Here is a 12,622-nt window from a genome sequence, read left to right as displayed (position 1 = left end):
CTGGCCGATGGTTTTGTTTTTTCTTCAACCGTTGATAGAAGAGCTAAAGCAATTGTGGTCAGAAGGGGTGAGGACGTACGATTGTTCCTTGAAAAACAATTTTACGATGCGAGCAGTTCTGTTGTGGACGATAAGTGATTTCCCTGCTTATGGGATGTTGTCTGGCTGGACAACACATGGAAGATTATCTTGTCCATATTGTTTTGGATCGACGGATGCTTTTCAACTGAAGAATGGTAGGAAGAGTTGTTGGTTTGATTGTCATCGTCGCTTTCCTCCACTTGCCCATCTGTACAGAAGAAATAAGACATTGTTCTGACACAAAAAAAATTTCAGAGACGGTCCTCCTCCATATCTCACCGGCCAGCAGATCGAAGCAGACATTGATTATTACGGAGCTCAGGAAACATTTAAAGTTGGAGGAAATTGGCATGTTCCTGGAAATATGTCTGATGGGTATGGTGTGTCTCACAATTGGCATAAGAAGAGTATATTTTGGGAGCTACCCTATTGGAAGGATCTTCTCTTACGCCACAATCTGGATGTCATGCATATTGAGAATAACTTTTTTGAGAACATCATGAATACATTACTTAACGTCCCTGGGAAGACAAAAGATAACAAAAATTCAAGGATGGACTTACCTGATATTGCTCAAGAAGTGAGTTACATATCAAGAGCAATGGAAAACGTTCCTGTTCTCATCTTCCGGTTGTCATCAGAAGCCAAAACAACCTTGTTTGACTGGGTTGCATCAGAAGTTAAGTTTCCTGATGGTTATGTTTCAAATCTGTCAAGATGTGTTGAACGAGGTCAAAAGTTCTCCGGAATGAAGAGTCATGATTGTCAGGTGTTTATGCAACGACTACTTCCATTTGCTTTTGCCGAGCTCCTTCCAGCAAATGTCCATGAAGCACTTGCAGGTAATTATAATTTTATAATATATATACATATGTTATGAAATGTTATTAATTTGATTACTTTTGCAATATACAGCCATCGGCGCTTTTTCAGAGATCTTAGCACACGTACGTTCAAGAAAGAAGTCATCGAACAACTTCATCGTAACATTCCGATCATATTGTGCAACCTGGAGAAGATATTTCCTCCTTCATTTTTTGACGTCATGGAGCATCTAGTTGTCCACCTATCGTATGAAGCATTGCTTCGTGGACCTGTTCACAACGGATGGATGTATCCGTATGAGCGACTGATGAAATATTTGTAGGGGAAAGCAAGAAATCTTGCAAAGGTGGAAGGTTCAATAGTTGCGGGGAGTTTGACAGCCGAAACATCTAACTTCACATCATACTATTTTGCTCCAACTGTTCGTACGAGAAAAAGAGTTCCTAGAAGATATGATGATGGTGGAGTACCGACATCATATCCAATTGATGGTGTTCCTGACATTTTCTGCGAAATTGCACGGTTTGGTGGTAAAACGAAAGAAGTATGGTGGTCATGTGAATGGGATAAACATAGTGCCCACATTTATATTCTGCTCAACTGCGAGGATGCAGTGACCCGTTACTTTGAAAGGTAAATATTTTTGTAAATGTTAATTATATGAATTGAAGTTAATTATGTATGACTTGATTATTTGTTTAATTTGCAGCATGTTTGTATCTCAAGTTGAAGAAGCAATACCAGGAATATCTGCAACTGATGTGGACATACGTAAAGATAAGCACTTTGTCAAGTGGTTAAAATCACAGGTACGTAATATATCTCATACATTGATTAATTAAGTAAGTGTTTTGATACTTTAATATTAATTAAGAATAACTGCTTTTTGCAGGTTGATTATGACGATCCTTAGTATCCCCTATGGTTTCACGAATTGGTTCAAGGTCCAGTTGCAAAGGTCACCACATCACCTATGTATTTCACACGAGGATTTACCTTTCACACATACGAGTATGGGAGTCATCGGGCAACGAGTAACTACGGAATATGTGTGAAAGGTGAAACGGACTTTTACGGGATCTTGCAGGAGATTATTGAAGTGGAATTTCCGGGGTTATTGAAGCTAAAATGCGTCCTCTTCAAATGTGAATGGTTCGATCCTGTTGTGAACCGAGAGATTCTTTATAACAAATTTGGTGTTGTGGATGTCAATTTTGGGAGAAGATACAACAAATTTAAGCCTTTCATTTTAGCTTCACAAGCCGAGCAAGTTAGCTTCCTTCCTTATCCTCGGCTTCGAACTTCCGGGATAAACTGGTTAGCTGCTATCAAAATTACACCTCGTGGACGCATTGTCGCTGGAGAGGAACAGCCCTTGCAAGAAGAAGACGCTATCAATGAAGTTGAGGTACCAGAACAACCAACTGATGAAATCCTTTTGATCGACCAGCAAAACTTTCAATATGAAGATACCCGAAGATGCGATAGATGAAGCACGTGAAGAGAGTTCGAGAGAAGTGACGATGATGATTGTAATGATAATGATGAGAACGAAAACGATTTAGAGTGATGTAATATTGATGAGAACGAAAACGATTTAGAGTGATGTAATATTGATGAGAACGAAAACGATTTAGAGTGATGTAATATATGTAACAAATGTTGTATTTCTCTATTGTAACGTATGTTTAAAGAAATATTGTTTTTTTACCATCCTAATGTATGTGTAACAAATGTTGTTTTATATAAGTATTTCTTTAGTTTTTAAAAAATTATTTGGAGTCTTAGGGTTTTAGAGTTTAAGTTGGAGAAAGAGCACAAAGTAGTAGAGAAGAGATATGATGTTAGATGATATGTGACTTTGGGGTTTAGGGATTTCATTCTCGGCGTTTAGGGTTAACCGTTGTAAAATCGTCGTAAATGTATCTATTCCACGTAATTTCGTCGTAAATGGAAAAATGCGGGCCTGGTAACTTTGTCGTAAACGCAGACCTGGTAAATTCGTCGTAAACCGACGTTTCGACGTAATTTCGTCGTAAATCGAAAAAAGCGGGCCTCGTAACTTCGTCGTAAATGAAAAAACGCGGGTCTGGTAATTTCGTCGTAATATTACGTCGCGTTTACGACGAATCCTATTCTATATATTGAGACGCCGAGACGAGACTTCCTCGTTCATTCCTCCCAAACTTTTCTCCTCTCCCTCTAAGGTACACTCTCTTTCCTCCTTTTTTATTTTTAAGTTAGTTTAGGTTATTAGTTTAGGTGATTAGTTAGATAATTAGTTTAGGTGATTAGTTAGATGACGGAATACTATAGTTTAGATGATTAGTTAGGTAACAGAATAATTTTTTAATTATGTCGTCATAATTGATTAAATTTATTTAATTTTTTTTTAGATGGTTCCTAGAAGGAAACCAGCAGCACCTACTTATGCCCAGTTGTTTGGCGATGGTTCCGGTACATCTTCTTCCGGTCCATCGTCTTCCGATGCAGTTCCAGACTCTCAGACTTTTCGGAGTGTTTTTTCGAGTCCTCCTCTTCCACCGCAGATGCCTCCACCTCCTCCTCCAGCGGCTGCAACTCAGCCTGTCCCAGAAGGTGCAGTTCATCCGGATTTGCGTGTGCCTTCATATGCTCCCTTCGCGAGATATACGGTGGAGGATTTGCTTGCCTAACCTGGACGGGAGGGTTTGGATGTTCTAGACCCCGATACCCCGAGGAACTTATTGGTAAGTTAATAATTTTTATTACATTAAAATTTAATTAGTTTTTATTTTCTAACGGTTAAATTGTTTTTTTTCAGGTTTGGGGCTAACAACCGTGTTAGCCGGAGCGTTTCGGCGACGATTAAGGGTTACTACGACGGGGCATACCCGAACTGGAGCAAGACACCAAATCACGTTAAGATCACGTGGTTTAAATGTTTTGCGGTAGGATTTTTAAATTTAATTAAATTTTCACTTTTAAATATATATATATATTTTTAATATTTATTATTAATTGTAATTTTTTCAAAAATTTTATGTTTCAGCAAAAGTGGCATTGGTCTTTGGGAATCACCGAGAGGGTGAAGGCGAAATTCGTTGCAAAGGCAAAGATACGCCTCTGCAACACAGTCTCTGATTGGAAGGACAAGTGGGAGATCTACGGGTATGAGGGAAAGCCCACTGAGCTCACGACGGATGTGTGGGATGGCCTCATCGCCTATTGGGAGCACCCCTCTTCGATCAAAAAGGCCAATTCGTGCTCGGCTTCTCGAAGGACGAAGGATAAAGATGGTCATTTGCCCATGCTTCACAGAACCGGACAAAAACCTCATGCAGGAGTCCGTCTAGAAGCTGTAAGTTTTGTTTTAAATATATATTTTAAAATATTCAATTAATATAATTTATAATATTTAATTTAATTTTTTTTTGTAGTTCGAGAAGACGGGAGTCTTACCTTCTCTGTCTGACCTATTCAAGATGACTCACGCCACATCCGACGAAGTTTTTGTGGATCCTGCATCTGAGAAACTCTTCCAAACAGTGGCTGGTCGGATTGAAGAACGGGAGACGCAACTAACTCAGGAGTCTCCCGATGGATTACCATTCACATTGTCCACCGAAGAGGTCGACAGAATCTTCGAAGAGGTACAACTTAAAATTTTTGTTTACATTATTTTAAATATTTTAACATAATTAACTATATTAATATATGTTTTGATTTTATATGTGACTCCTAAAAAGAAGGGACGGGTAGTCGGTATAGGCTCTGTTAACGAAGTTGCAAGGGCAACTTCGTCATACACTTCGAGACGGGATGAAGAGACTGCTCAGATGAAGGCTCGAATGGATAGCCAGCAGGTTCGTTTAGACTCTCTTGAGGATTTGCTAGACGTGATGGCCGTGGGAAACCCGGTTATGAAGAGAATGTTGAGTGAGAGACGAGCCGCTCTTGGAATGCCACCACGAGATCCCCAAGAGTCCGATCCAACCCGTCAACAGCCGAGCAACCCCACCAACTACTTCGAGAATATGTAGTTTTTTTTATTTTTCTGTTTGTATTATGAATTTAAATATTATTGTATGACTTTTTAAAATATGTTTTTCAATTTCATATTTCGTTTTAAAATTTAAATTATTTTAAATTCTGAATATTAAATATAAATTAAAATTTATTATATACTAATTAATAATAATATAATAAAAACGATGTAAACTCCTCGTAAACATTACATGGAGTTTACATCGAATGATTACGAGTGATTAACATCGAAATATTTACGAGGGTTTTACATCGAAGAGTTTACGAGTGATTTACAACGAAAGTATTTACGTGTGCTTTACATCGAAATAATTACGTGGGCTTTACGACGAAAGCTTACGTGTCGTTTACGACGAATCATTTTCCTGCGCTTTACGAGGAATATATTTCGTCGTAAACGTAACGAGTCGTTTACGACGAAACCTCCGTTACGACGGACGTTTAACAACGAAACGTCTTTCGACTTTAATTCGTCGTAACACCCCGTTTACGAAGAGTTTACAACAAATACTACCCTAGTAAAAAATATGTTTTCTTGTAGTGTCTAAAATAGAATATCATTGAAGTATATCACAATTCTATTATAGAATTATTCTATTTTAGAGTAAAATTTAGGATGAACCATTGGAAATGGTGTTAGTTTTTTTTTGGGTACATAAGCTGTTCTTAGGTTATACCCTAAACATTGATTTTTATCAACAACGTGTCTCAAAACAGTCCAATATTTAAAAAAAAAAAAAAAAAAAAAAAAAAAAAAAAAAAAAAAAAAAAAAAAAAACAGTCCAATATTCAAATATTTAATCAAATGTTAGCTGTTAATTGAAGTAAATTATATATATGACGATTCTGAACTTTTTTATTGTATACTTATTTTACCAATTTTTTTTTTTTTAAGGAAATTTTTTTTACAAATTTTTTTTACGAATATTTTGAGGAACTTATAAAATAGAGATGGCCAAGTTTTTTTACGAAGAAAACCGTTTTGTTTTCTTTATTTAACAAAAAAAATACCAATTCAATCCTTTCTTGTAGCTTTGGAAACATTCCAAAGTTAGTGCAGGGGTACTTTACACAAAAGTAAGAAAACGTTTTGTCCCCCGATATTAAAAAAAAAATTCTCTAGTTTAAAAAATTCTCTAGTTTTTTTAAAAAAATTCAAATTTAGTGCATGTTATTTCGAATTACTAATTTAAAAAAAAAACTTCAGTTTCCTTCTTAAAAAAAAGCTTCATTTTTTATATTGTAAAAATAACAATCATAAAAGTAATGATTGCGTGTGTGTAGGCTAAGCCATATAGGCAATATATCATCCACTAGGTGTCTTCCTGCACCAAGTGCAGTAAAAAAGATTAAAATACTTTTTAAGAGATAAATATAAATATATTTTAAAATAAAATTTTATTAATATTATTAATTTTCTTTTTCGTATCAATATTTTAATATAAATTTTATTTAATTAAACATAAAAATTATATTTAAGAATATGCATGTATATATTTGAAATTATAATCTTAGATAGATTTTTCTATCTATTTATTTTAATTAAATATATTAAATAAATTTGTAAAAGTTGTATAATTACCAAAAATTAAAATTAAACAATATTTATAAAATTTGTAGATATATAAGAAAATTTGAAAATTTTAGTAATAAAATTGTATAATTAAAAATATATAATTAAATTATATTTCGAAATTTATAGTGCCATATTTGAATATTTTATTTTAACGATGATTTATAAGTTATTACCATATTCTAAATTTTTTTTCAAAAATATAGATTGACGTTAAATGTAATACTCCCTCTGTTCCTAAAAGATCCATATTCTAGTTTTTTCACACATTTTAATAAAACACATTAAATTTGCATAATTTTTTGTGTTTATCTTCTTTCCACAATTTTAGGCCAATAAAAAACCAATTAGTGCAATTAAGATTTTTGAAGTTTGCAATTAGTTAATAAAACTTGCATTGAAAATGTAAAAAATGAATCTTTTAGAAACAAATTTTTTTTCTAGAATATGTATCTTTAAGGAACGGAGGGAGTATATGAGTTATTACTATATTTTAAAAAGTTTACCAAAAATATAAATGAACATTAAATGCAATTATCCATGTCATATTAATGTATAAGAGATGTCATCAATTTCAGTAGCCATGTTATATTTGTTTTGTGAAATTGATTGTAGGAAGGACATGTGGCAAAATCACTTTGCAAATATAGTCTAGGGGATACCATAAATCAAGAGAGATATATCTAAAACGAAAGTTAAAGATTCATCTGCGTTTAATTTTGTTCTTTTCCATCTGATTTTCAATATATATTTTCATACATAAGCACATGTATAAAATTAGTATTCTTCTCGGAGAGATCAACAGAAATAGTTTTGTCAATGCTAGTTCTGAAATAGTAAACCCAGTTAGTGAAGGCATAGTGAATGCTACTAGTAAAAATTTGCATTTAAATCGTTAGGATGAAACACCAATACTATAGTAGTTAATTTATAATCTAACCGATACGAAGTAACTTTAACGGCTTGTTTCGGGGGAAAATGTTTCAGTCATTAAACCTATTTTTGAGCAATGTGTCGGATTAATTACCTAGGTAGCGAAGGCTGCAAGAATCTTTGTCGTTTTCTAGCTATTAATATTTGGTGAGCTCAAGTACTACTTCCTCAATTTGTCAAAGCACATACTAGTATTTAAGAAGACTTCTCCGTAGGCATGGGCATTCGGATACCCGTTGGCGTTCGGATCGGGTTTTTTGGATTTCGGTTATCTTTTGTAACACCTCCTAAGTCCTATTCTACTAAATTTGCAAGTACGGATCGGGTTGGAATATAACACATCGGGTTCTAATCGGTTGTATCACATCATAGAACTCATAAAGTAATCATATATCATTCGGATGCGGGTTATATCGGATCGGTTCGGATATACCTGAAATAAAATCTAAAATTTAAAAGTAAAACATAAGAAATATATATTTACTTATATATAATTAAGTACTTAAGGTAGTTATTTAAATTTTAAATACTTATTGTTAGATAACATATCAAAATAAAAATGAAATTGAATATTGAAAGTATATATTTATGTTTCATATAATTATATTGTATATTATTTTGGACATTCAGATCAGTTTCTTCGGATATTTTTGGGATTTTTCGATTTTTTTCGGTTTTTCGGATTACCCGTTCGGGTTCGGTTAATAACACTTTGGGTTCAGATATGTTTTGTACCACCTTACAAGATCCATTCAGATATTTTTTATATTTCAGACCGGATATGGACAGGTTTTTCAGTTCGGGTTCAGTTCAGATTTCGAGTTTCGGATATTATGCCCAAACCTACTTCTAGGTACATGATTTGGGTTAGAGGTAATATAAACATTAATACTATAAAAAATCTATACTATTGGGATTCTGTATTTAATTTTTAGGTTATTTACAGAGGAACGCCACTTCTATATTTATTGTTAAAACATTAATTATTATTTACAAAAACAATTAAACAAACGCATTGCCTTATTTAAAATCTTAAACCAAGCGTGTTTACATATACACATTCAAATTAAATTTGGTTTAAATTCGGACATGGTTGATATATTTTATACTTTTCTGTTTTATAACTTAAGGTTCTCATACTGAAATTAGCTTCTTCATATAACATGTCCCAACACATAATGCCAAAATATAATGTCCATCGCTATTATATCACATTGTATATTCTTTTTAAAACATAATAATGTCACCACCATCACTATTTTTTTTTAAAAAACAAACCGGATCATTTATGTGTAAAAAAATACAATGTCCGGTATTGCTTTGTTTTATATAAAATGTAAAATGGAATAGTATAACCCTAAGCCCTAAGTAACAAAACCCTACACTGTAACATGACGTGTAATATGAAGAAGCTATTTTAGTTATAAGCATCCCAACTAAATTGTAAAATATGTAAGCATTTTCTCATTTTCGTTATCATTTATGATTTTTAGCATCAATATTGTGTGAAGATATCCTTACGAATAATTTGAAAAGCACGATTTTGTGCCTTAAGTTTCGAAGATTTACCATATATGAAAATATATAACTTCAATAACTTCAAAGCATATATTACTAGGAATATCTCTTGTGGACGACTATACATCATTAAAGCCACGATTTTTTAAAAATTAAAGTTTGAAAATGTTAGGATTCACAAAATATATAAATTTTCATATATTCTACTAAAATATTACTTAGGAATATCTTTTGCATTTCTAAGATCATCAAATACACTATTTTAAACGTGTTGGATCCACAAAATATATTAACTTCCTGTTATAAACCTGAAAGAGTACGTAAAAGTAAATGTCAATAAACAACGCACCGAATATTGACATTTACGTGCATACGTTTATTATGTGGAGCCCACGTTATTATGCACACACAGTAACTTTAATTTTTTCACTTCTATATAAATCGATCATTTCGATCGATTGTAATACGCCATCTCTTATTCTTCTTATAACACATTCTTTCTTATTATCAGTATTATATTTTTCCTGCGGATATAAATTTTTGCCCTTATTTAAATTTCTCAATACTATAAAATTATAAGTTATTTTATAACATGTTATCAGCACGATCACTCTGTGATTCGGTAAAATTTATTTATATCATTTATACCACGCTATAATGGTCGGTATACCGTCTCTACTATTATTTGTATCATGTTATAATGGCCGGAATACCGCATATATTATTTATTAGTAATTTAATTAATTTATTGGTCGGTCGAGCCGCCTTATATTCTATTTATTGTTAATTGGCGGCCGAGCCGCCGTATAATTTATTTATTACTCTGCATTGACCGGCTGAGCCGTCGCATGATTTGTTGTCATAGCATAAATATTTCATTGCCACAATTTTTACATTTATTAATTTTATGAAATTTTATAGATTTGATTGACTGTTTAATACGATATTTTCAGACTGATTTTTGGTGCACTCGATTTAATCCCAACGGTCAGAAAGAAAAAAATTCAAAATTTTTACCCTTTTCAGACGGCTATGAACAGTATTTTTCATCTATAAATACACTCATACTTCACTCATTTACTTCATCCAAAACATTTCATCTTCTCTCAAATATTTTCAAATCGCTCCATTCCGGTTCTTCATTGCAAGAAAGATGATTCGCATATTTTTGGTCTTATGTGCAATTTTTATTTTTGCTTCTGTGTACGGTCTTTTTATTGGAGAATTTGCTCCTGGAGAATTTACGCTTAATGTCGGTTTACTTTTCGTGCGTTGTTTCTCTTTGTAATTGCATATATTATTAATATAAATGGTTCGTTTTAAAATTACGAAATTCTAATAAAATATATTATTTTGTGTTTTAAAAATACAAATGGCAAACATCGAAAAACTCCAGTTCCCGGCTCTGAAAATAACTGGCGAAAATTACGTCGGATGGGTCACAAACGTGAAACCATATCTGGTGATGAAAAAGATAACCGAAACAATTGTAATCGGTAACAAATCACCACCCGAGCATATAGCCGAAGCGATAATCTTCCTGAAGAAGCATTTAGATGAAAATCTAATGCACGACTATGCAAACATAGAAGACCCAGCTGAACTGTGGCAAGTTTTAAAAGAAATGTTCGATAACCAGAGACAAATCAACCTCCCTCACGCTCTAGAAGAGTGGAAAAATCAGAGGTTTCAAGATTTTCAAAAGGTTGAGGATTACAATTCCGCTGTCCTGAGGATAGTTTCACTCCTGAAGTATTGTGGTAACCCTGTCTCCGAGGCAGAAATGATGAATAAAACATATAACACCTTCCACAAACAGCTTTACTTCTTGCCCGAAATTTACAGAAAATGTGGGTACACGAGATTTTCTGAATTGATGGTTGCGCTCATGTTGGCTGAAAAGAACAATGAGCTCCTGATAAAAAACCACAATTCCCGACCTACGGGAGCCAAAGCATTTCCTGAAGTGAATGCTACGGCGATAGAAAATTCGGAAAGAAGAAACCAGACCAATCGAGGTCATGGTCGCCATTTCAACAACAAATGTGGAAAAACTTAAATCCCAAATGGAAGAGATCTAACAAGTGGGTTAGATCCGAACAAGTTTCTAAGGGTAAAGAAACTCAAGAGGATACCACCCAGAAGCGTGGGACAGTGTGTTACAGATGTGGATGTAAAGGACATTGGTCCCGTGCCCGTCGTACTCCTCCACATCTCTGTAAGTTATATCAAGAGTCCACGAAAGGTAAAGCTAAAGAAGTGAACCTCACTGAAAACTTTGAAGGGACATCGTACCTCGATGCCTCCGACTTCGCTAATGAGCTGGACTAGATTACTCCTGAAGAGAACCGAAATGCCTATAATAAGACTATTGAATAGTTTTCAATATTGTCATGTATAATTATTACATTTCCTGTTTTAAACAAATAATGATGTTTTAACATCACCTTAATGTATAATTATTGTGTGTTTCTTTATGAATGAATTTTATGTTTTCTATTATTAATGTTTATGACAATTTTAGAAATGGATCAGAATGCTAATGGAGCAAAATTCAAGAAACAGATTCGTGAAATATGCATACCAGATAGTGGAACAACGCACACTATTCTGAGACAAAAGAGATTTCTCCGATATAAAACCGACAAGAATTGTCGTCAATACAATATCAGGTCCTGCAGACGTGATTGAAGGAACTGGTAAAACAAACTTTACATTGCCGAATGGAACAAAATTTTCAATAAATAATGCTCTATATTCTCCGAATTCTAAAAGGAATTTGTTGAGTTTTAAAGACATATATCTTCACGGATATGATACTCAGTCTGCAACTGAGGATGAAAAGAAGTACATGATGTAACTTCTGAGAAATGTGGCAGAAAACACATACTGGAGAAGTTTCCAGAACTTCCTTCGGGACTACATCATACTTATATCGATGAGATCGAATCAAACCTTGTAGTAAAACAGAACCCAGAAGAGTTCACATTATGGCATGATCGCCTTGGCCACCCAGGCATTACAATGATGCGTAAAATCATAGAAAGTTCACATGGTCATTCACTGAAAATCCAGGAGATTTCTCAAGGGAATAAAATGACATGTGTTGCATGTTCTCTAGGAAAATTGATCGTAAGGCCATCGCCAACCAAAATCGATAAAGAATCACCAAAGTTCCTTGAAAGGATTCAAGGCGATATATGTGGACCTATACACCCACCTTGTGGACCATTCCACTATTTTATGGTATTAATTGACGCATCCAGTAGATGGTCACACGTTTGTCTATATCATCTCGAATTGTGGCATTTGCGAGATTTCTAACTCAGATAATCAAACTGCGAGCACAGTTTCCTGATTATACTATTAAAAGAGTTAGACTAGACAACACTGGTGAATTCACATCCCAAGCATTCAATGACTATTGTATGGTAATGAGAATTGAAGTTGAACATTCGGTTGCTCATGTTCATACGCAAAATGGTTTGGCCGAATCTTTAATTAAGCGTCTGCAATCGATTGCAAGACCATTGATCATGAGATCAAAACTTCCAACCACTGTATGGGGACATGCCATTTTGCATGCAGAATCACTCATTCGGAACAGACTAAGTGCATACCATAAGTATTTCCCACTACAGTTAGCGTTTGGTCGAGAACCAAACA

This window comes from Brassica napus, chromosome C6, assembly GCF_020379485.1.
Source record: "Brassica napus cultivar Da-Ae chromosome C6, Da-Ae, whole genome shotgun sequence".
NCBI classification, from domain to species: Eukaryota; Viridiplantae; Streptophyta; class Magnoliopsida; order Brassicales; family Brassicaceae; genus Brassica; species Brassica napus.
This window is presented reverse-complemented; position numbering follows the sequence as displayed.